The sequence below is a fragment of the Pholcus phalangioides genome, unplaced genomic scaffold (genome assembly GCF_987345545.1).
Source record: "Pholcus phalangioides strain wild (caught in Gottingen) unplaced genomic scaffold, Ppha-v1.0 ptg000042l_1, whole genome shotgun sequence".
Lineage (NCBI taxonomy): Eukaryota > Metazoa > Arthropoda > Arachnida > Araneae > Pholcidae > Pholcus > Pholcus phalangioides.
The window spans coordinates 14,668,923-14,690,322 of NW_028301628.1; the positions used below are offsets into that span (position 1 = coordinate 14,668,923).

At 37.0% G+C, this 21,400-nt stretch overlaps 1 pseudogene; it reads left to right on the forward strand.

The window, feature by feature from the left end:
- The first annotated feature begins 16,557 nt into the window (after positions 1-16,557).
- On the forward strand, positions 16,558-21,033 carry LOC149064534 (uncharacterized; annotated as a pseudogene).
- Positions 21,034-21,400: the final 367 nt, after the last annotated feature.

A 21,400-nucleotide genomic window follows, 5' to 3' on the forward strand; every position in this document is an offset into this window, starting at 1 on the left:
AATTTTATTAGTGATAAAAAAAACAACCATCACAAAGGTTCCATTTCTTGCTTTGAAGAGAACTGTTCTGCAAAGTTTAGAATATTTTGTGATTACAGAGAACATTTGAAAGAAGTGCATTCTCTGTTACGAGGATATAATCATCAAGAACAAATGAGTTTTCCTTCAAAAAAATTATAAACATGGATTTTTTTATAATTAAAAAAAAAATCTATGAAACAAAAAAATAAATTTTATAAATCATTTCATATCAGCTATTCATGCGAAATCTGCGTTAAAACCTTATTTTTTTAGTTTATTAATCACCTTTGCAATTTAAATATTGAAACAATTAAGTTTTATGTTTTTTCTATTTGTATTTTTTCTGCTTTAACGGGGGGGGGGGGGGGGGGGTTGATCCTTAAAATTTCTTGGGCTGTGTACTATTGACAATAACATAACATGATTTTTAAAAACACAAGGAAGATTCATCCTGCTTTGATTCTATCATGTCAGACATAATATAAATAGAACATTTATTTATAAAAGCATGCTTATTTTGATTGGATACTGGTGATATGAATGAATCACATTTAATCATACATTAAAAAAACGAAGATAGTAATGAGAAAAACAAAAAACCTCAGTCGAGTTAGTGGGATTCGAACCCACAACCTTCGCAATGCGTATCTTACGCCGGTATTACGCTATGAAAGTTCTTTGTCAAAGATCATTTATAAAATACGTTTCACAAAAAATTTCATAGTGTAATGGGCAACTTCAATAAAAGTCGCTCTTTATCAAGTTTTATTTTATCAAAGTTAGCCTCCTCGTCCTATGCTGCAGTTTCAATTGCTGAAGTTTACGTATAGGCTATACTTTATGATTTCATAAAGAAATTAGAAAATGAGTTGTAAGGTAGTCAGTGGGAGCTACAAATATCTTAATACCGTATATGTGAACATCAGACTACAAAAACAGAAACAAACAGTTGGATGCTTATCGGTTATAACGAATTCAATTCCGTCCTAGTGAACCTGCAATGCAATACTAAAATAATGTTGAATATATCGTTATAACGAATGGTCATATTTATATATATGGGATACAAGGGGTCTCATATTTTCAAGTAATACGTCACCACTCGTGGTGGGGGGGGGGGGGGTTCGCGTTTGCTGAGTTTAATGACAAGTTGGGGGAGGGGGGGCAGGAGTTCGAGTGATGATTGTTTGAGAAATAGAGGGGTACGAAAATATGAAATTGGGTTATGGTATTTGGTTGGTATATATGAAATGGTATATTATTTCCGAAAGTAAAGTATTTATGTAAATTAGGCCCTATACTTCTGGTACTTGCAATCAGGTAGTGGGAGCTCTATAACATCACTCGGTCTGGGGCTGTGGCCCCCACAAGGGGTGGGCTGACAAGGCTCCAGCCCTGGGGCCCAGGATGATTTTCATCATTTTTTTTTTTTTTCAACTATAAATTCTTCATAAAGGGGCCCGTGAAAGATCCCAGCCTAGGGGATCTGCTTCAGGATGTGGGGGCCATGCCCAGGGCCTTATGATGCTCTTAAGTTTTACAGACATGAGTTATAGCAAGATTGGGGTTGGATGAGTCAATGAAGGTTACATGTCGTGGGTGACAATCTACGAGTCCGCAAATTTTACGGGGTGGGGTTGTTTCCAAGTTTTTCTTTGGGGAGCCACACTGGTGGATCGATTTTTTTTCAATGGATTAAGTTCCATAAAATCGAAAGTTGTATTTCAAGAAAAAACCCGAATATCTCTCTGAAGCACTACCGTACTATTGCGAGAATCGGTTTCGGGTGTGTTTTGTCAACGCGATAGCTAGATAGCGATCTCTAGCTTTAGATAACGCTCTGATTCTGTTCATTCCCATATAACCACTCAAAGAAGGATCGACGTAACTACAGATTTGTGTCTGAGTTCCTCACTCTTCGTAAGCCAATGCGCCACAGCGTTGGTTGATTTTCAACTTTGAGCCCTGAAGGCGAGTCGATCTCACGTTAAAAAGTCGCGTCACTGAGAGCAACAGTATAAATATTCAATCACTACGCTTCACTCACAATTTAAAATATCGATGGCAGCACTGGAAAATCAGACAGCACTAGATAGGCACTCAGACTGTGAGGTACACTCTCACATTTCCGGCGCAACTCATTCGGTAGTAACTTGCCCATGACGATAGACAGGAGTTTTGCTAGGTTTGAAAGAAAGTCTTTGTAAACGTTAGAACCATTGGATATTGATAACAATTCAATGGACCACTTACAGCCATGATTCCATGGCTCCCTTGTATCAGTCAACGGTTTACCCACGGCTCCCTTAATACTTAAAGTACTACTTCAAATCACTGAACAGTTACACATCAATATAGATAGCTTGCCTCTGATAAAGGCTGGTGACTCACCCATAGAAGCTGCGACTCACACTTTGAGAACAACTGACTTGCAGTACACGGGTATTAATATTTTATTCAACAGTTACGTGAACATCTTTAATGTTTGTGACACATACGTAAATAATTTTCATTTTAATTTTCTTAAATTTTTAAGTCTGTTCGAGGACCACCTCTTCCATCATCGCGAATAGGTTGAGGAGTCAGTTTTCTTCATTAAACTCGAATATTTACGTTGTATCGGTTTTCATGAATATCGGATCTGTCGAATTTTTTTCACGTGCCACTTCGCTATATCCGGGCTCGGCTGACATATCACTGGATTTGTTGGTTCATATAGATGATACATTTATTTCATTATCATCTGAGATAGTTGACAGTAAACCAATATCAGGTGGGAAATCTTTTATCAAATATTGCCTCCTCATCAATGCTTGATAAAAGAGTTATGCTGATGCACTTCCTATCCTGCACTGTGACGTATTAACTCTTCAATTATTTCTACGCAGGGCCACAACTAGATATTTTGTCACCCGGGGCAAGTCGGCATTTTGGCGCCTCTTGTAATGTAAAAGCAGTTAAAGGGTGAATTCCGCACCCCCTTCTGGTTCAGCGCCCGGAGCACCAGACCCGCTCCCTCCTATTTGCGGCCCTGTTGCTACGTTACCTTCTCCTCTCACTTGCCACTCCCTTCTCTGGGGAGAAAAAAAGATTCTTTTCCGTGTGTATTTCTTGGATTTAAAAAAAAAACTTGCGTTTTTTTTTTTCAACAATAAATATGATAGAAAATCAAGAACGTATAACTAGGCTGAGGCAATCGTGGCACTGTCCCAGGGCTCCGACCGAATGTGGCCCACAAAAATTTACTCTTACTAGGGGTCTGTTCATCCAAAATTTGGTTCCGCTTTCCGGACCCTTCACAAAATTCCGTATCCGAAAAACGAACCCTTCACGAAATAAAAAATAATCTATATATATAAAATTGATTTTCTGTGTGTGTGTGTGTGTATGTTCTCTATACAAATCTACAATTTTAGATCGATCGTCGCCAAATTTTGCATATATACCAAATGGGACCCGACTTGAACGATAGTCTACTTTAAAATTTCGTCAGACTAGGGCAAATGCCCCAAATGGGCAAAAAACTGTCCGGCAACAATGGTTTTTGGGCCTCAACAATCACTTTCCGAACGTTTACTTTGGTTACCGTGGTTCCCTAGCGATGAGTTTCAGACGTGTTTATGTCTTTACAATGGTTTGTCACTTCTTTAATGCTGCCAGTTATGTATAATAGTTTATGCCTTTATAATGGTTTGCCACATTTTCAATACTCTCAGTTATGAGGCTTTTTGAATAGACGTTATAATCATCATCAGCATCGCTTTGATGGTCAGGAAAAGGGTGATCCTCATAGAAATCAGTATTAAAATTGCCGATTTAACTGCATAAATACGGAAATTTAGTGGGGGGGGGGGGTTTCCTGCCACATCAATAATTTTAAAAATTAAATTGAATTCTCGATTTTTGAAATATTGAATTCGCTTGGAGATACGAAGCCCAGAAAATTAAGTATGAAGTAATTAGCCGGACCTAATTTTGAGTTGAATATCCAATGCAATAACATTGATTTCAACTTTTTATTTACATCTTCTCAAGCATGAAAATTAATGTCTCCGTATTGTCTTTTGATATTTATTTGCATAAATTCATATAGTTTAGGATGTTTTTAAAATTAGTTATGGGCCCCGTAAAGTGCATCGAAAAAATTCCACAGCTTTAATTAAGCATTTTTGGAAGCTCAAACAGACAGAAATAGATAACTTGAAGTTCAGGGGGAGGGAATCGAAATACCTAACACCCATAAAAAAAAGGGGGGGGGACTATTCATTTCTACGTTTCTTTAAATTTAGATTTGTTTATTTCATGAGTCGCGCAGGACGTCGCCATATTGGTTAACTTAGACACGGTTTGTATGTCCCTCAAAGAAAGAGGGAGATATCGCATGATCCAAAAAAGCCTCATTGAAGAAAACCCGGGCAGCGCCGGGTATTATAGCTAGTGAATCCATAAATTTGAAATTTCATTTCTTTTGCTATAGATCAACTAGATTATTTCACTTCCCACAAAATTACTCATTTCATCCAGGTTTAAGTTCACTTATATACCAGGCCATTAGTTAGGGTCCCGACATTTCCAGAGGGGTGCGGGGTCATCATGCGCTCAATGCGTGGAGAGGCGGATCAGTGGGCAAAGCGCGCTCGGCATCATAGGCGGAGATAGACTTGGAAGTCTGGGGGGCACGATGATGATGTGTCAATTCATCTATACATATATGGATTAGATCAGTTGATGCTGGGAGGCAATGCCTCCCATGCCCCCCCCCCCGTATCTCCGCCCATGCTCAAAAATAACTTCTACTTAAATACTTATTACTATTAATTCATCAATAAGTGTCATTCGCACTAAGTAGTATAGGCAGCGGTATACCGGAAATGGACGGCCTTGACCACAGGTGGGCGTGGCCGTGTTGTTGGACGGAGGTAGTTTTGGAGGAGGCGTGGCCATCATGATGGCGGCCATATTGGGTTCGTGTTGTTGGAGAGGGGATTTTTCCCCTCCTGTGATCGATTTGTGTTGTTCGTCGAGGTGTGTTTTTGGGTGTCACGTGACCTAGGTGGCGCTACATGTCGATGATCCTGATGATCGTGTTGTTCGACGATGGGTCGTCACGTGTCGATGGCGTCATCTGTCAAGATGACGTCCTGATGGTCGTGTTGTTTGACTATGGGTTTCACGTGACCCAGAGGGCGCTACTCATTCAATCCCTCTCCCTACAGAACACTTGGTGTCACGTGACCACGTTACTGAACTTGCGATCACGTGACCAGGCTTGGATGGACTTGTGTCCGAGATTATTTTTTCTAGGTTATTGCCGAGGTGTCGGAGGTACCGCAAGATGATTCTACATGTCGCCACTAGATGGCAGCACTGTTTTAATTGATTTTAATCATTTATTTTTTTCAAATGTAAAAGTGTTAGGTGGTCAAGCCCTGGGCTCGAACCTGGTTCCTTATGATGACAATCCACAACGTTGACCACTGGACCACCCGACACTTACCAGTACGTTCCTTAATTAGCTATAGTATCTATTTATGCAATATTGTTGGCCCTATACAAGAAATTGTTAACCTTAATAAAAATAATGTTCCACGTTTATTTGGCATTGGGTTGATCGAAGTAAACATGTATCTGTTACCATGGTTACCCGACATGCTGGTTGGTCACGTGAGTAGTATTGGGGGCGGTTTGGCGTAATTTTTCGGCACGCTCACTAGTGGTGGACCTTCCGTCTGACCTTCAGGTCTCATCGTTCCTCCCCTCTCCTTCCTCTTTGTGGGGGAGATTTTCTTTGTGATGATAATGCTGCTTCTCTTTTCACTACGTTGATGACACTAATTAATCATTAGTGTACAAATTATGCTGCTTCGCTCTGGGGTTATGCCCATTTCCGCCACTAGATGGCGCTACCGGAAATGTTTCCATCCCGCAAGGGACAGAGCGGGGGCCATGTTTGGTGTTATGGAAATGTTTCCGATTTTTCGCGCGTTTTTGACCGACTTCCTTTTTTAGCCGGATTTCGCACCTTTAGAGCCAGACTACCTGTCTGGGAGAAATGTCGGATATATTTTCAAAATTCGGGGTAGGTCCTATTTATTTGGAAATAAAAAAACTGTTTTCAGAGACCTATCGAGCCCATGACAGCTGATAAAGTATATTTTCGTTCTCCAGGCTAGTGTGCTAGCCACTGAACCAATTAGACTTGCTAGGCCTTATGAAATAAGTATATAAAAAATAAAAGTAATAGTACGTATAGCACATTTAAAAAAGTATATTAAAAAAACAACGCTCCTATAACAAACACATGGCTCCGAATTTTGATGGTCTCAAAATATGCCTATGATCGAGGCTACCACTCGTCCATGGAGTTATTGGTGAAAAGGGTGAATATCGTGAACCATCTCTACTGTTTTTCAATTATTTTCACACTAATTTTCCACAAACCTTTTTTTTAAATAAATTTTAAAAAATTTTCTCAAGATGGTTGATCACGTGACCCACGTTGATCACATTAATGACGATACATAACTTTCGTGAAAATTATTCACTACGTCGTTATAACAAAGAACTTTTATCAGATGTCCCGATTTTCTCTTTGGACATGAAGGTGCTGTATTAGAAATGAATTTAAAAGAGAAAAAATTAAGTCGCCAAATTACGGCGAAAATGCCAATTATGGCACAAAACTAACCAAGATTTTTCTCTAGCTGTTTTCAATCCCCAAGTTTGAAAAGATATAGTTCGTTTTTGGTTGATGATGCTAATTAACCACTAGTGTTCAAATTATGCTGCTTCAAGAAGAGCCTTTTTATAAACAAATATTCAAGTTAATCAAACATGATCCAAAAAACGCTCACTTCTCAGGCGTTATTATTTTTACCCATCTTCTTCGGGTATTTAGGAAATTAAATACCAAAAATAAGAGACACACACACATGACGCACACACACACATAAAAGTTTTCATTGTCAACATTTCTATATTTCCTTCCACAACGAAACGAGATTTGTAACTACAGTCTTAAAAAGCTTATTCTTTAGACATCACTTCGTATACCACATAAATAAGAAAGATATTGTGTCTTCCCGCACTTTATTATTTTATTTCTATTTTAGTTTTTTCATTATGTCACTTTATTCATGGCTTTTATTTTATTTTATTTATTTATTCACTTCAAACACTTAAAAATTTATTTATTTCACTTTATTTTATTTTATCCAACTTATTCTATATTTAATTATTCAAACTTTCATTCAGAAATTTTAATATTTTCTTTATTTTATTATCTTTTTCATTTCGTTTATTTTTTAATCATTCAAAATTTTATTTTTTAATGTTTCATCGTTTATCTATTTGATTTTATTATCTTTGTGTCAACATTTTATTTTCATTTCTTTATTTTTTATCGTTATTATTTCATCTAAATCGTTTTTTCACTATCTTTGTTATTTTCATTGATATATTATTTTTTAAATTTAAACCTACTTTTAGTTTTTCGTTATATCACTTTATTCATGCTTTTATTTTATTTTATTCTTTTATTCACTTCAAACACTTAAAAATTTATTTATTTCACTTTATTTTATTTTATCCAACTTATTCTATACTTAATTATTCAAACTTTAATTCAAAAATTTTGATATTTTTTTTATTTTATTATCTTTTTCATTTCGTTTTGCTTCTATTTTATTTTATCACTTTTATTTTATTTATTTATTTATTCACTTCAAACACTTAAAAATTTATTTATTTCACTTTATTTTATTTTATCCAACTTATTCTACATGTTTGACTTTATTAATTACGCACACTTTTATTCAAAAATTAGTTTTTCTTTATCTTATCTATTTGATTTTTATTATCTTAGTGACGTCATATTATTTTCATTTCGTTTATTTTTCATTTCATTTTTTAATGTTTCATCGTTTATCTATTTGATTTTTATTATCTTTGTGTCAACATTTTATTTTGTTTATGTTTTTATCGTTACTATTCATCTATATAACGTTTTTTTTCATTATCTTCGTTATTTGATTTTTATTTACTTAAAATTGTTTATTTTGTCGTTTGAAGATTTTACATTTCTTAAATGATATATATATTAATTAAATTGTTATGTGAATAACCTTCACGCGTAGTTAAAAAAATGAGACAGACTACAAATTTATTCAGTTCGATTATTTATTCATATCAAGATATCGATTGCATGCTCGATAAGTTTATACATTTGTCTGGAATTTAAATTAATTCCTTTTATCGTCGGTGTGTTATTGACAAAAACACGAATGTCATAAATTGTATTACATTTCGTGAAAAAAACACCATCACCAAGAGGTTGGGAACGAGAACAGTTTCCTCTAAATTTGAAGCTGGGGTCGTCGTACACATTCAATGCAAGGCTAGATAAAGTGATAATCACGGACACAACGGTGATCCCGATCAAGGCTTTCCCGGTCTCTTCACGGCTAAAAAAGTTTCTCTGGGCCGTCACAGCGCTATCCTTTGACAAGTCTTGCATAGCTCTGTACTTATCACGATCTCCACTGGAAGTGACAAATGCTAGCGGGATTTCAGCAATTAATATGCTTCGTTATGAAAAATCGACGTGGTCTTTCTAGTGTTAAACTGTATTTACGTTGAACTGGGTATGAAAACCGTGTCTGTGACATGTCTCAATGAATAAAATTTTCATAACTTAAGAAAATATTCATTTCCTGCCGTTTTATGAACTGGTGTCAACTAAAGAGTGGACATGACATTTTAACTTTTATTCTTTCTCGCACCAATTTTCTCAGAAGCATGTGTGTATTCAATAAAATAATAATACTTTTATAAAAAAAAGGGATAAATAACATGAAAAAATGTTAAAACTCATAAAAATGATAAAAATGTTAAAACTCATAAAAATGATAAAAATGTTAAAACTCATAAAAATGATAAAAATGTTAAAACTCATAAAAATGATAAAAATGTTAAAACTCATAAAAATGATAAAAATGTTAAAACTCATAAAAATGATAAAAATGTTAAAACTCATAAAAATGATAAAAATGTTAAAACTCATAAAAATGATAAAAATGTTAAATTTTTATCATTTTGTATGATATGTTGATATATGATAAATATAGAAATGTTGACAATGAAAACTTTTATGTGTGTGTGTGCATATTCTCTTATTTTTGGTATTTAATTTTCTAAATACCCGAAGAAGAGGGGTAAAAATAATAACGCCTGAGAAGTGAGCGTTTTTTGGATCATGTTTGATTAACTTAAATATTTGTTTATAAAAAGGCTCTTCTTGAAGCAGCATAATTTGAACACTAGTGGTTAATTAGCATCATCAACCAAAAACGAACTATATCTTTTCAAACTTTTTTTTTTTTTTTTTTACATCAACTTTCTTCTTTTCCGTGGGGATTAAGCGCGTGGTGTCCATAAGCTAATGTTGAGACTCCATCATCTAATATATAGCGTTTGTCATTAAGGGGACAAAGACTTACTTTTCGTACCATTGTTGTGTGGAGTTGGTGCTTAGTGTTCGTGATTTTTACCATCGTATGTCTGTACCGCACTTGATCGGAAAGCGAAGACTTGTACAGCTCATGATGCAGTTGATTGCGGGAAATGGTTTTGCTGACTCCCTTGGCCGTTTTCTTGTTTTCCTTAGTCGTAACAATGCTGTACATTTTTGAACGAAGACCGACAAACGATAGAATGGGGTCACCGGGGCATTCGTCCTTCATTAGCCCTAGCACTGCTTTGTTATGAGGGTTGTAAAGGGTGTGATTTGGAGGGAAATTGGAAATGTCGAATTCGTCCATGTTGGATTTTATCACGCGGTGTAGATTTTGGGTTTCGATTGCATACGTTAGTGAATCTGTGTCGGTAAAGAGAAGTTGAGCTTTTTCTCCGAACCGTGATTTAACCCACCGATAGTGAAAATCATAAATTTTGATTTTACTCACGTCCAGAACTACGAAACCCACAAACATAGGACGAACCAATTTCAGTTTTAACCTTTTCATTTTTATGGCAACCAATCCATTTTAAAAATTCTGAAGGCTTCAAAGGCTGGGGATGCAATTAATTTTTTAGCTTTTTTCTCCTTATGCACAATTTTTACGTTAACCGACTGACGGTCCTGCACGTATATGTACGTGTGAAGTTGATGCCTTCCAAACGGTCTAGGCCGTATTTTTACGTGTAAACTTTTCGACTTCCAAATGGTCCTGGCCGTAAATATACTGCCTTGCTTTCCCCCCCATAAAGAATCACTAAGCTGGCTTAGCATACGCCCCTCTCTTTTCTCCACAAAATGACCATTGTACTCGCAACAGCGCTGGGCGTTGAAAACGACAAAATGGCTTCTGCCTCTTCGGCGGGAGGGGACAGTTTTCAATTAACTTAGCAGATAGACGTTTGACAAGCAGCTCTGGAATAGTCAGTTCAAAGAAGCCTTAATCCTTTTGTAAACGAAGAGGAATTTTCAGAAAGCATAAAAAAAGGCTGCTCTTCAGCAAGAAATGCCCCTCCTAAAAGGCACATCTTTATCTTATTATAGAAATTCTTATCGCTCGATTGTAGGATATGTACTGGCATTCCCTTTTATTTTGGCATGAAAAAAAAAAAAAATACTTCGTATTAAAACTCATTGACTGCAAGTTAGAGATAAACAGGATTGCCCCCCCCCCCCCCCCTGAATCGTGACATCCTGGCTTTCCAGTGATTTAAATTTTTTATAGTATAGGCGAAATTTTTTAATTTTATTTTTCATTTGTTTATCTTTACCTCTTTATTACTACTCAAGTACGATACGGCAGAACCTCAATTATCCGATGTGATTGGAAAGCCCTACATCAGAAAACCAAAAATACAGATAAGATACATAAGAATATCATGTTTATTTACGCAGAGCATAATTAATACCAGTGTTTTTTAACTCCTTTACCCTACTCCCTGTAACCCTCTTTGGACCGTGTTTTCCTCTCACTTCTTGCTTTCTTGTTTCTTGGCCCCCGCCTTTGCTTGGGCCCCTAACCTCACCCAGCAGACTAAACCACATTTCTAAGTATATAAACTATTTTCTTTTTGAAAAAATTTATAGTGAAAGCGAAAATTTTATAAACAAAAACTGTCATAGTGTCTGTTTGGTCAAGACTGTCTCTAGAGTCCAGCGAGCTTCCCTCTTGTGAAGGTTATACGCTAGGCAGTGATGCCAAGATCGCGCCAACCCACCCCCTCCCGCGTGCAAAGTGATATTCGAGAAGGGGGGGGGGGTTCACTTTTTCGATGGAAGTAACAGCTTACATATTTACATACTTTCGAAAATTATTGTGTGCCAGAATTTTATCATGTAGGCCCCATGAAGATATTATACCCCCCCCCCCGGACTATGCCTGGATCAGCCCATACTTGTGAACCAGAGTTGGGCGAACGTACACAGAGAAAGCATATGGGAACGTATGCGCATCACATTTGTGGTAAGGCGTACATAACATGTATGAAATTCTATTAGCTTTGCAAACTATGCCGTGCTAATGTTCAGTGAAATCGAGAATGCGGCTCATTTGCAATACCTAAGTCCACGCATGTATTCAATCTCTGCAACATTTCATTGCTTAGTTGATAATTTTCAGCAAAATACAGCAAAATACCAGTACCTGTACAAATATATACATTTTTATATCATTGTTCATCGCTTCGCTGAGCAATGCTCTAAAAAATAAATAAGGCAAGGGCACTCGTGTGTGTGGCTTTTTTTTTTTAAATTTTATCGGTTATAGTAAGAATTTAAAAAAAACAGTTTTTGGAAGTGGAAATAAATATAAGCATGTTATCAAATTGCTGACCGATCATGAGTAAATTCAAACTTTCAAGCAGGATAAACCTGTAACCCACCGATTCCGCCATTAGATACGTCGGAAGAGTTACGAAACCGTGGGTGCTTGACTTGAGCTTTACATGGAAACTATTGATCCCTGAATGAATTTTGGGGGTGCTCAGATCAGTGGTACAGAATACTGTAGGTACTCGAGCACTCACTGCACCCTCTGGCTCCACCCCCACTGCCAGTCATCCCCCTAAATGCCAGAATTTTACTTATATATTATGAAATCTTGACTAAGTACTGCACTGTCAGTTCCCTTCCCCCAACCCACAAGAAATTTCTGGCTATGGCTCTTCCAATAGCACCATTGTCCACATAATAGAAAGGTCTTGAGGTCAAACAATCTAACATAACATTTATTTGCACAATAATGTTTTTAGGAAGAAATTTAAAGATCAAAAACAGTTCAGCTCCTGGGTGTAAAACGGGCCACAGCAATTGAATTCAATTAGTGAGAAAAACTAATTTCTTAATAAAATAATTACCGTACTCCCCCACATTAGCTGGCATGCTGGGAAACAGTGAGGCGGACCAGCATGCTGAAAATATCCGTATTTTCCGGAATGCCGATAAATTCGATTCACGGATTCTGGAAAATTCTTGAATATTTTTATTTTTTATTAATTTCTTATCAGGAAAATAGATTATACATATCCACGGAGCCAACAATGATGGCTCTTACTGGATGTTAGTGAAAACAAACAGTTGAATATTTAATATTAGAATGAATAACTGGATGGGAGGAAGAAGGAAATGAAACATTTCAGAGAGAATCAGAAATATTGTTCAATGTCGGTACTGTAATTGAAAGAAGGTAAAATTTGATTAGTCTTCTATACATGTGTATGAACAGGGCCGCAACTAGATGCTTGGTCACCCGGGGAAAGCGCGCATTTTTACGCCCCCTTGTAATGGTAAAGGAGAGGTTTCAGAATGAAATTTGCACCCCCTCGGGTTCAGCGCCCGGGGTACGAGACCCGTCTGCTCCCCCTAGTTGCGGCCCTGTGTATGAATGAAGGCTGACAGTTGAATTCATATCAGATGGCATAGAGTTATAAAATTCAGGAACTATAATAAGTAAAATTCTTTCTTTTCAAAGTTTTATGAACACAAGATAATGCATAGATTCAATTTATTCCTGAGGAAAAACGAGACAAATTAATATTTAAAGAAAACCGATTTTTGAAAATGAGGAAGTGTGATTTAGAAAAATATATACATATAAGTGTATCAACTTTATTCGGAAAATCCACTTATTCAGCTGAATGCATGCTGTGATCCTATTATTACCTCATTTTTTCTGGCATGCCGAAAGTGGCCAAGACCACAACATACAAAAAGCTGGTGCCCCTCGTGTTTTACGGCATGCCGGTCAATGCGTGGGAATACGGTAAGTTTATTAAAATTTTTGAGTAAAATAATTTGGTAGTTGTCCAAATCAGCGCTCGTGTGTAATCACTTCCATTTTGCCCAGATCTTTACTTGAAAAGTAAAAAATACGTTGGCAGAGGAATGGGAAAAAAGACGAGCCCACAAATAGCCAAGTATTGTACTTAGTTTGAATCCTTTTACGAGAGAACACACCTTTTCTTTTCCTCTCCTACAAAGAAGCATTCAACAGTGGGCGGAACAAAAATTTTAAACCACACAACACTAAATCCCGATATCCCGCAGTTTGTACGGGGGGAAGGAAAAATTGTTGGATTTTTTTCGAAGCAGTTTTGTGACAATTACCTGAACCTTTTTCAAGTAGATTTTCTCAACACCCTCAAACCGTCAGTCGGTTAACATGCTTCCGCTGGTTTTCCCGAATACTGCATTGTTCATCAGACTGCTGATGCTCACAAGCTGCTTGACGGCGTTCGGTATTAAAGTCAATGTACGGTTTCAACCACGGTTTTTGATTGAACTCTATAACCCTCTTAATATATTTTATTTTGAGACCGAGGGTGAGGTAGAGTTGGAGGTTGCGATAATGTACTACATAAATATCTTTGTCGTATAAGTTGGGAACTAGCTTTGTACATTCGGACGGTTCCCCTCCGGGTTAATTTTTCCCCACACGCTCTTCATATGGTTTGAAAACAACTTTTCTGTTATCACCATGTTTTCAGGGGCTAGCAGACAATCGTTATGATCATTGTGAAGTTATTTGTGGTATTCTAGTCCAACTTCCAAGACAACCTTTCGGAGAGTCCTCGGGAACGTTTGCGATGTCTATGTTGGATATTTCCTCTGTGCTCAACCATCGGAAACCTGAATATGGTAGGTATTGGGACATAGCGTAACCATAAAGTTTATTTGCATCCCAATACACTATTTCTTTGGTCGGTTGATTGGGTTCACACTGTTTGCTGCATCGGCGGTTAGCCTCAGCGTAACGATGGGTGATCATAGAAACACCTCCTCTAATACCGGATTCAAAAAACAAATGCATGTCTATGTCTGTGAGAAGTTCCAAATTAATATCGATCATCCTCAGACATGCCGAAAAAGCCACATCATTACCTGTATACATATGCGCAGGGTCAATTTTGTAATAGCTCATGCTAAGGTTCCTGAAACGTTCGAACACGTCTGATTTTACGTAAAGGTCATGATAATCACCGAGATGTTGAATGCCGAATTTTTCCCATACGAGTTGTGTATGAGTGTAATCATCCACACTTATATCGGTTCCAGTTAGACTGCTGAAGAAAGCTTCGCGGGGTGGTAATTCAGTCTCTGAAAATCGAGAGAACGAGTCGATGTACTCGTACGGGTACACCCCTTTCTCACAAGTAGGTCGGCATCTTCGAAAATGCTGTCAGTCAATCTGAACGGGTAAGATTGCCAACCAACTTATCTAAAGAAGCCGGTAGGAATTGAAATGAGTCTAAGAAACGTAAATCCCCAATCGAGAAAGAAATGTATTTCTCAAAATTATTAGGGATGACTGAGATATCCTGATCTTTGAAGAGTCCTGCCGCCTGCATGACTAGATGACTGTCATACCCTCTCAAATTATGTACTATTACAGGTACATGGTTAGAATATTTCAGCTGTAAATTGCACGCGTTATGCAACGCCGCAACGAGCTCACCCGATATGTGGTCATGGTGTCGAACTCTATCACCACCCAACGGTTTCTCACACGTCATACATACAACGGCATCCTGAAATTTTTTCTCGTCTTCTTGGGATATGTTAAGAGGCTTCACGGTGTTAAGAATTTTTTGAATGCTAACGTTCTCCTTCACCAGCCTGGGTGTCTCGCGGTTTCTCCAGTTCTCCGTTACATATGTATAGCAAGTCAACGTGGTGAAGACGTTGGCTTGCCTCTGTCACCCTCATCGTGAAGATTTCATTATCCACTAACCCATAGGTATTGACAGAAATGCGTGGGTTCTGTTCTTCAAAGCGATTTATTTGGGTTATTTTGACTGAGAGCTCTATCCCACCCATGTTCAACTCATGCTCGAACTGTAGATATTTTGATACTCGTTGCGGATTCTCGTATTGGGGGTGAAGGGCTGCTAATACACTCCAAATAAAACATTTATTATCCGTGTTTGAGATGTTTATAATCGCTTTTCTGTTCACGATTGATGGAGGTATGGGTAAGTAAGAAGCTGCTGCTAATGGGTTGTAAGCAGCTATATTCAGGTCTAATTTTAAAACCTTATCAAAGACCCACCCGCTGCCCATTCTTGTAAACTCGTCGAGCGAAGACAGAATTTTTTTGATAGCTGAATCTATCTTATCACCGAGTTCATACTCAGAATGTATGAGTTCCACTCTCGAGCGGAAAAAAGGTTGTATAAATTCAATTTCATTGGATTCTGTTCTTCTTGAGAAGAGAACGTTCAGCACAATATAAAATTTAAGAGCCTTTTTCACACGTACTTCCCGGAGTATGATGTTTTGTATTTCGGCTCGAACCTCGTTAAAGAAAAGAATGGGGTCATATGCGTTATCGGAAGTTGGTTCTATTACTATAACTGTGAAAGTGTTCAACGCATCTTCCTGTTGGTTTGGGAGAGCACCCGCCACATGAAAGCATTGCCGCTCGTGATTTCGCCTGTTATCGCCTCGGGAAAAGCGTCTGCTGCATTTTCTACAAGTAAAACTTTTTTCTTTTGAGTGGATTCTTGTATAGGCCCGTTTACCGTTTACACGAGGCAAGCGCTTTAGTTGGTAACTTAATTTTTAGTTTCCAAGTACGATACAATGTATGCAGACGATAAGGGCCGTTTACACGGCTTTAGTTGACAAGTGCGCAAGTGCAGAAGTGATTTAGTTGGTAAGTCAGATAAAAACGGTTCTATTTTTTCCGATTAAGTAGACGTATGCGCATGCGCCAGTGGGCGTAACCTGCCGCGCTGGAGGGGTCATTTTGCTCTCTCACGGAGGGGTTTATTTTGATCTCAAGCGTGAACCTGTTCATACTTACATTCTTTTGAGTGGATTCTTGTACGTCGACGTAAATCATGCAGCCTTTTAAACACCTTACCACAAGTCTTGCAAGAGTTCGGTTGTGCATCCTGAAAGCAGAAATGCTTTCAAATATAAAGTCCCTGGTGTAGCAATAATCGATTTGCTGAAACTTCTTTCTCCATATCATCCTAATCTGATTAAAACAAGTCGATCTCTGTTAGGTACCCCCCCCCCCAATGTGTGCCCTAGAAACAGAAACATTAGATAACGGCGAGTTTTGCTATTTTGGTGTGGAGAAGCGTTTGATTTTATTTTTTTCTAAACATCCTATTGTTCCTTGTGATAACTTGCAATTAATATTCAACATCGATGGTTTACCACTTTTCAAAAGCTCCAGGGTGTAATTTTGGCCTATTTTGATGTCTGTTAATGACTGTTTAATAAACACTCCTGTAGTAGTTGGCATATTTTGTGGCACCTCGAAACCAAAGCCTTTGGAAAAATTTCTAAATCATCTAGTTTTAGAACTAAAGCATTTGTTTGATGTTGGTTTTAATTTCAAGGGCAGGACCATTGGAATTAAGCTGCATTCTTTTATTTGCGATGCTTCTGCACGTGCATTTTTAAAATGTGTAAAGGGTCATGGGGATACTCTTCATGTGATAAATGCACCTGTAATGGGACATATGTTCCAGAGGGTAGAAATGTTGTTTTAGCAGATTTGAGTGCGACAAATCGCAATGAAAAATCTTTTCGAGCACAAAGAGACAAAGATCATCACATTGGAACTTCACCACTTTTAGCTCTTGATATTCACGTGGTTTGACATTTCCCCTTGGATTATATGCATTGTGTGTGTTTAGGAGTTATGCGGAAACTGTTAAATTTTTGGCTGTGGGGCAAAGTTCCATTAAAATTAGATGCCAAAACAACTGCAGAATTGAATACTCGTTTGCTTTATTTGAAAACATTTTTTCCTGCAGAATTCATAAGAAAGCCTAGAGGACTGAATGAAATTGACAGGTGGAAAGCCACAGAGCTACGAATCTTCATCCTTTATGCTGGCCTTGTGGTTTTGCTTAATTTAGTTCATTCTTCCATATACGAGCATTTTTTATTATTCCATTGTGGTATCTGCATTTTATGTTCTCCACACTTGGTGAATTATTCTAGTTCTGCTAATAACTTTCTTAGAGAATTTGTAAACCACTCGTTTTTAGTATATAATGTTCATGTTTTGATTCAAATTGCAGATGTGAAAAAATTGGGTGTTTTAGATAATTTCTCAGCTTTTGTATTTGAAAGTTTTCTAGGCAGTTTAAAGAAAAGCATTAAATCTGGCAATAAGCCATTTGAACAAATTCGTCGAAGACTAAATGAATGTGATGAACATGGTGAACCTTCTAATCAAATGCAGTCTGATTTATTTGAGATGCAAAATAAACATAACTTGGGGATGTTCCTTGTGATTTTTTTGGACATCAATATAAAAAATTGTCATTCCTTAATAAATTCTGTATTTCAATTTCCTCCCTAAGTCCCGCTAATTGTTATTGTTTTACTAAAGACAAATCAGCTATTAAGGTTCATAATGTATTGAGGAGAGCTGACAGATTAAGTATTTTAGGTCTACGATTTAGTAAACAGGAAAATTTCTATGCGTATCCCCTCCATCTTCTAAACTGAATGTTTTTATTGTGAAAGATTTGGCAAATATATATACTGAAGTATCCTTAGAGGATGTTGTTTCCAAATGTGTTCTGCTGCCCTTGAAAGATTATTTTGTAAGCTTACCATTGTTACACAGTTCATAATCCATTTCGTCCATTGAACCACTGTGTAGAGATATAATATGCATATTTGACTGAATAAAACATTTATTTTTGCAAATACTTGTGTTTGTGTTTTTACTTCTATTCCACATGAATAATTTATAACGCGATACGTATTGTGTGTGTGTGTGGGGGGGGGGGTGCATTATTTACTAATGAGTCATTCAATCACGTCATGAAATGGAGCCCAGATGACGTCTTCAAAATGGACATAATCACCTACTTTATGACGTCAGGAAGCATTTCATGACTTTCAAAAAACGTCATTTCTGTCGTCAGGTAACTACTTGGGTGGTAGAGGCCCATTAAATTAGTAAAAACTTTAACTTGGTAGGTCTCCCATAGCTCCTGATGCGCTATCCGTTCAATCCACCCCTGATGCTAGAGGGAAAAATTGTTCCTTTTTGGTATATGTGTGATGAAACATCACTACAATATATTTTTCAAAGTTTGTTTAATATGAGAATGCACGCTGAAAACTTATTTACTAATATTCCTCATGAAAATATCATAAATATCTGTGCAAGTTTATTTGTAAAATACAAGAACATTATTAACTTGGAAAAAAACTCTTGGAATAATCCTGTGAAGTTTTGCATCTTCGAGAATTACTTATATACAGTCAATACTCGTTAGTGCGTCACCCGGTTAACACGTCACTCCGCTTCCCGGGTCACTTTTTGGAAGTCGGAATTGTCCTCAGGCAGGAATAGGCACAGCTATGGCTTACTCCGTTTTACGAGTCACTCCGCTTACTAAGTTTGTTCTCCCAAGAGTGACTCATTAACGAGGTTTGACTGTATATACATAATGGCATCGATATATTTAAACAGATCAAAGGGGCACTTGTTTTTCTAGTGCAAACATTTTTCTACATTTCCACGAAGCTAATATTTTCACTAAACAAAAAAAATCATGGGTTTTAGATACAGTCGAATCCCGTTTTATCAAATACCATTATAGCGAAAATCTCGTTTTATAACGAACACTCTTTTAATCCCCCAAATAAGTTTACATAGGAACAATGCTAGGTAACCTAGAATTCCTTTATAACGAAATTTCGTTTTAATGAAATGATTCCTCCGGTCTCTTGGCGTTTGTTATAAACGGGATTCGACTGTATTTCGATGATCTTATTATTTTTAATTTTGAGAATTTCCTGGATTTTAGCGGTGAAATTTACCCTACGGACTTGACACTCAAGAAAATCAATCACGACCCCCTATCTACGGACTTCCAGGATCTTAAAATTTGCTTATCTTAGGCTGACCATATTTCCTAGAGAAAAATACGGGACATCGGGATTCCAAATACGGGAAAATACGGGACATTGCCAATTATCGCCAAAAACGATGCCAAAACCAAACAAAGTTGCCAAATATTGTTGAAATTACGGAAAAATCACAATGGCGGGAAATGATGCATTACTGCAAATTGCAGTGGATTAAAATGTATTCCACGAAAAAAAAAAAAACGTTCACCAAAGCAAATGTGCGAGATTAATATCCCATATATAGTTGTAACTATCATAAAATAATTTATGAGTTAAAAAATAATCTCAATCTTCGACTTCAATAAAGAATAAAAATTCAAGTAGGTGTCGTGTGAAATACGGGAAAAACCGGGACACTTTTGCCAAAAAGTCGGGACGGCCAAAAAAAGAGAAATACCGGGACTGTCCCGGGAAATACGGGACGTATGGTCACCCTAGCTTATCTAATAACATAGCCTATATGATATCGGTATTTTCGATAAAAGGAAAGAATTTAAATTTAAAGTCAATTTTCTGTCAAATTTCAATTCTAATATTAGTATCAGAATTTTGAAAAATATATATTTTTGAACAACTTTCAAGAATTAAAAAAATCTCTAATAATGCTAAGGACTTTTTAGAAGAATATTCTGAATTTTTAAATATTTTGAGTGGCAATGGTAATCCATCTTCTTTTATGAGAAGGAATCCAAACCAATGTTTGGTGTCGTTCATGGTTTGTTGACAATGTTCATGGTTCTCCGAAGTCTGAATCAAGTAAGTCATTTGTTATCCTTCAGGCTAGCGTTTCTACACATTATTTTCTGTTGTGACTGTCAACTATCTGACTAGAGTATTATTTGTGAGCCAAATCTTATTTAAACCACGTGCGCCGCTAGTGTTATAGCTTTTTGTTCGTGGCGAATAAAACAACAAAAAAGATGGCAACGTGCCCGTTTTGCAAAAAACAAGTGAAAAATGGAGAAAGGGCATTGCAATGCGATATGTGACTCCTGGATAATAATCCAAATGATGTAAGCTACAGAAGGGAGGAATAATAATCAAAGAGAGACGCGCTGGAAATGGAACAACGGCTGTTTAGAATTTTTGAAAAAACGTGGTGAACAAAAGAAAAATCCTGTTTGGTGAAGCCAGCGCCATCTAGTATCACCCAACGAAACCGGAGAAGTGTTAAAAAAATACGGCAACCCATAGACGCATTATGACGGTCTTGGCGACTTATCGCGAGAAAAAAGTCGTCAAAGTCGTGGCGGACCATACTGCATCTGTTCCTCTAGACAACTGAGTGTTGAAGAACCTGCTTATATTTGAAGCGACTAGGTAAGCAATAATAATTATTTTTTATACAATATCAAGTGGTTCTTAAATGATAGCCAACCACAGCTCCCACATTTTTCTAGCCATCGTTTATGCGTGGATGAGAATAGTTCAGATAAAGTACATTAAGCATACATCAATGCTTAAAATTCACAAACTCCCTAGGAGAAGCAATGCATACTTTAAAAACTACTGATATAGAAAAATTTATTCTATAAAATTTTATATTAATAGAAATCAAAAAAGTTCCATGTTGGGCAGAGACAACTTGGGTGCTAAATCAAGAGTAAAGGAAAAATAACGGTGGGAAAATTTATAAAAAAGGGAATTAAAGGGAAAAATAAAGGCAAAAATTAAAAAAAAAGCTTTGTTAGTAAAATAAAACCTATGAATGATTTGCAAGAAACTATTTTTCCTTTCATCTGCCTAAATACATTGCTGTGAGGTGTTGCGGTCATTGTACAGCTTGTATGCCAGAAAAGCACTGAAATTTTTTTTCACACGACTGACAATTTTGTCTTGAGCAGCCCAATTTTGGGGACTCCACATCATGGGAGAATGCAAAAAAGGGGGGGGGCGATAATTCCCAACCTTTTAATGATAAATTTATTATTGGAGGTGTGCATTTGATACCCTTTCCACGAAAAGTCTTGTCTG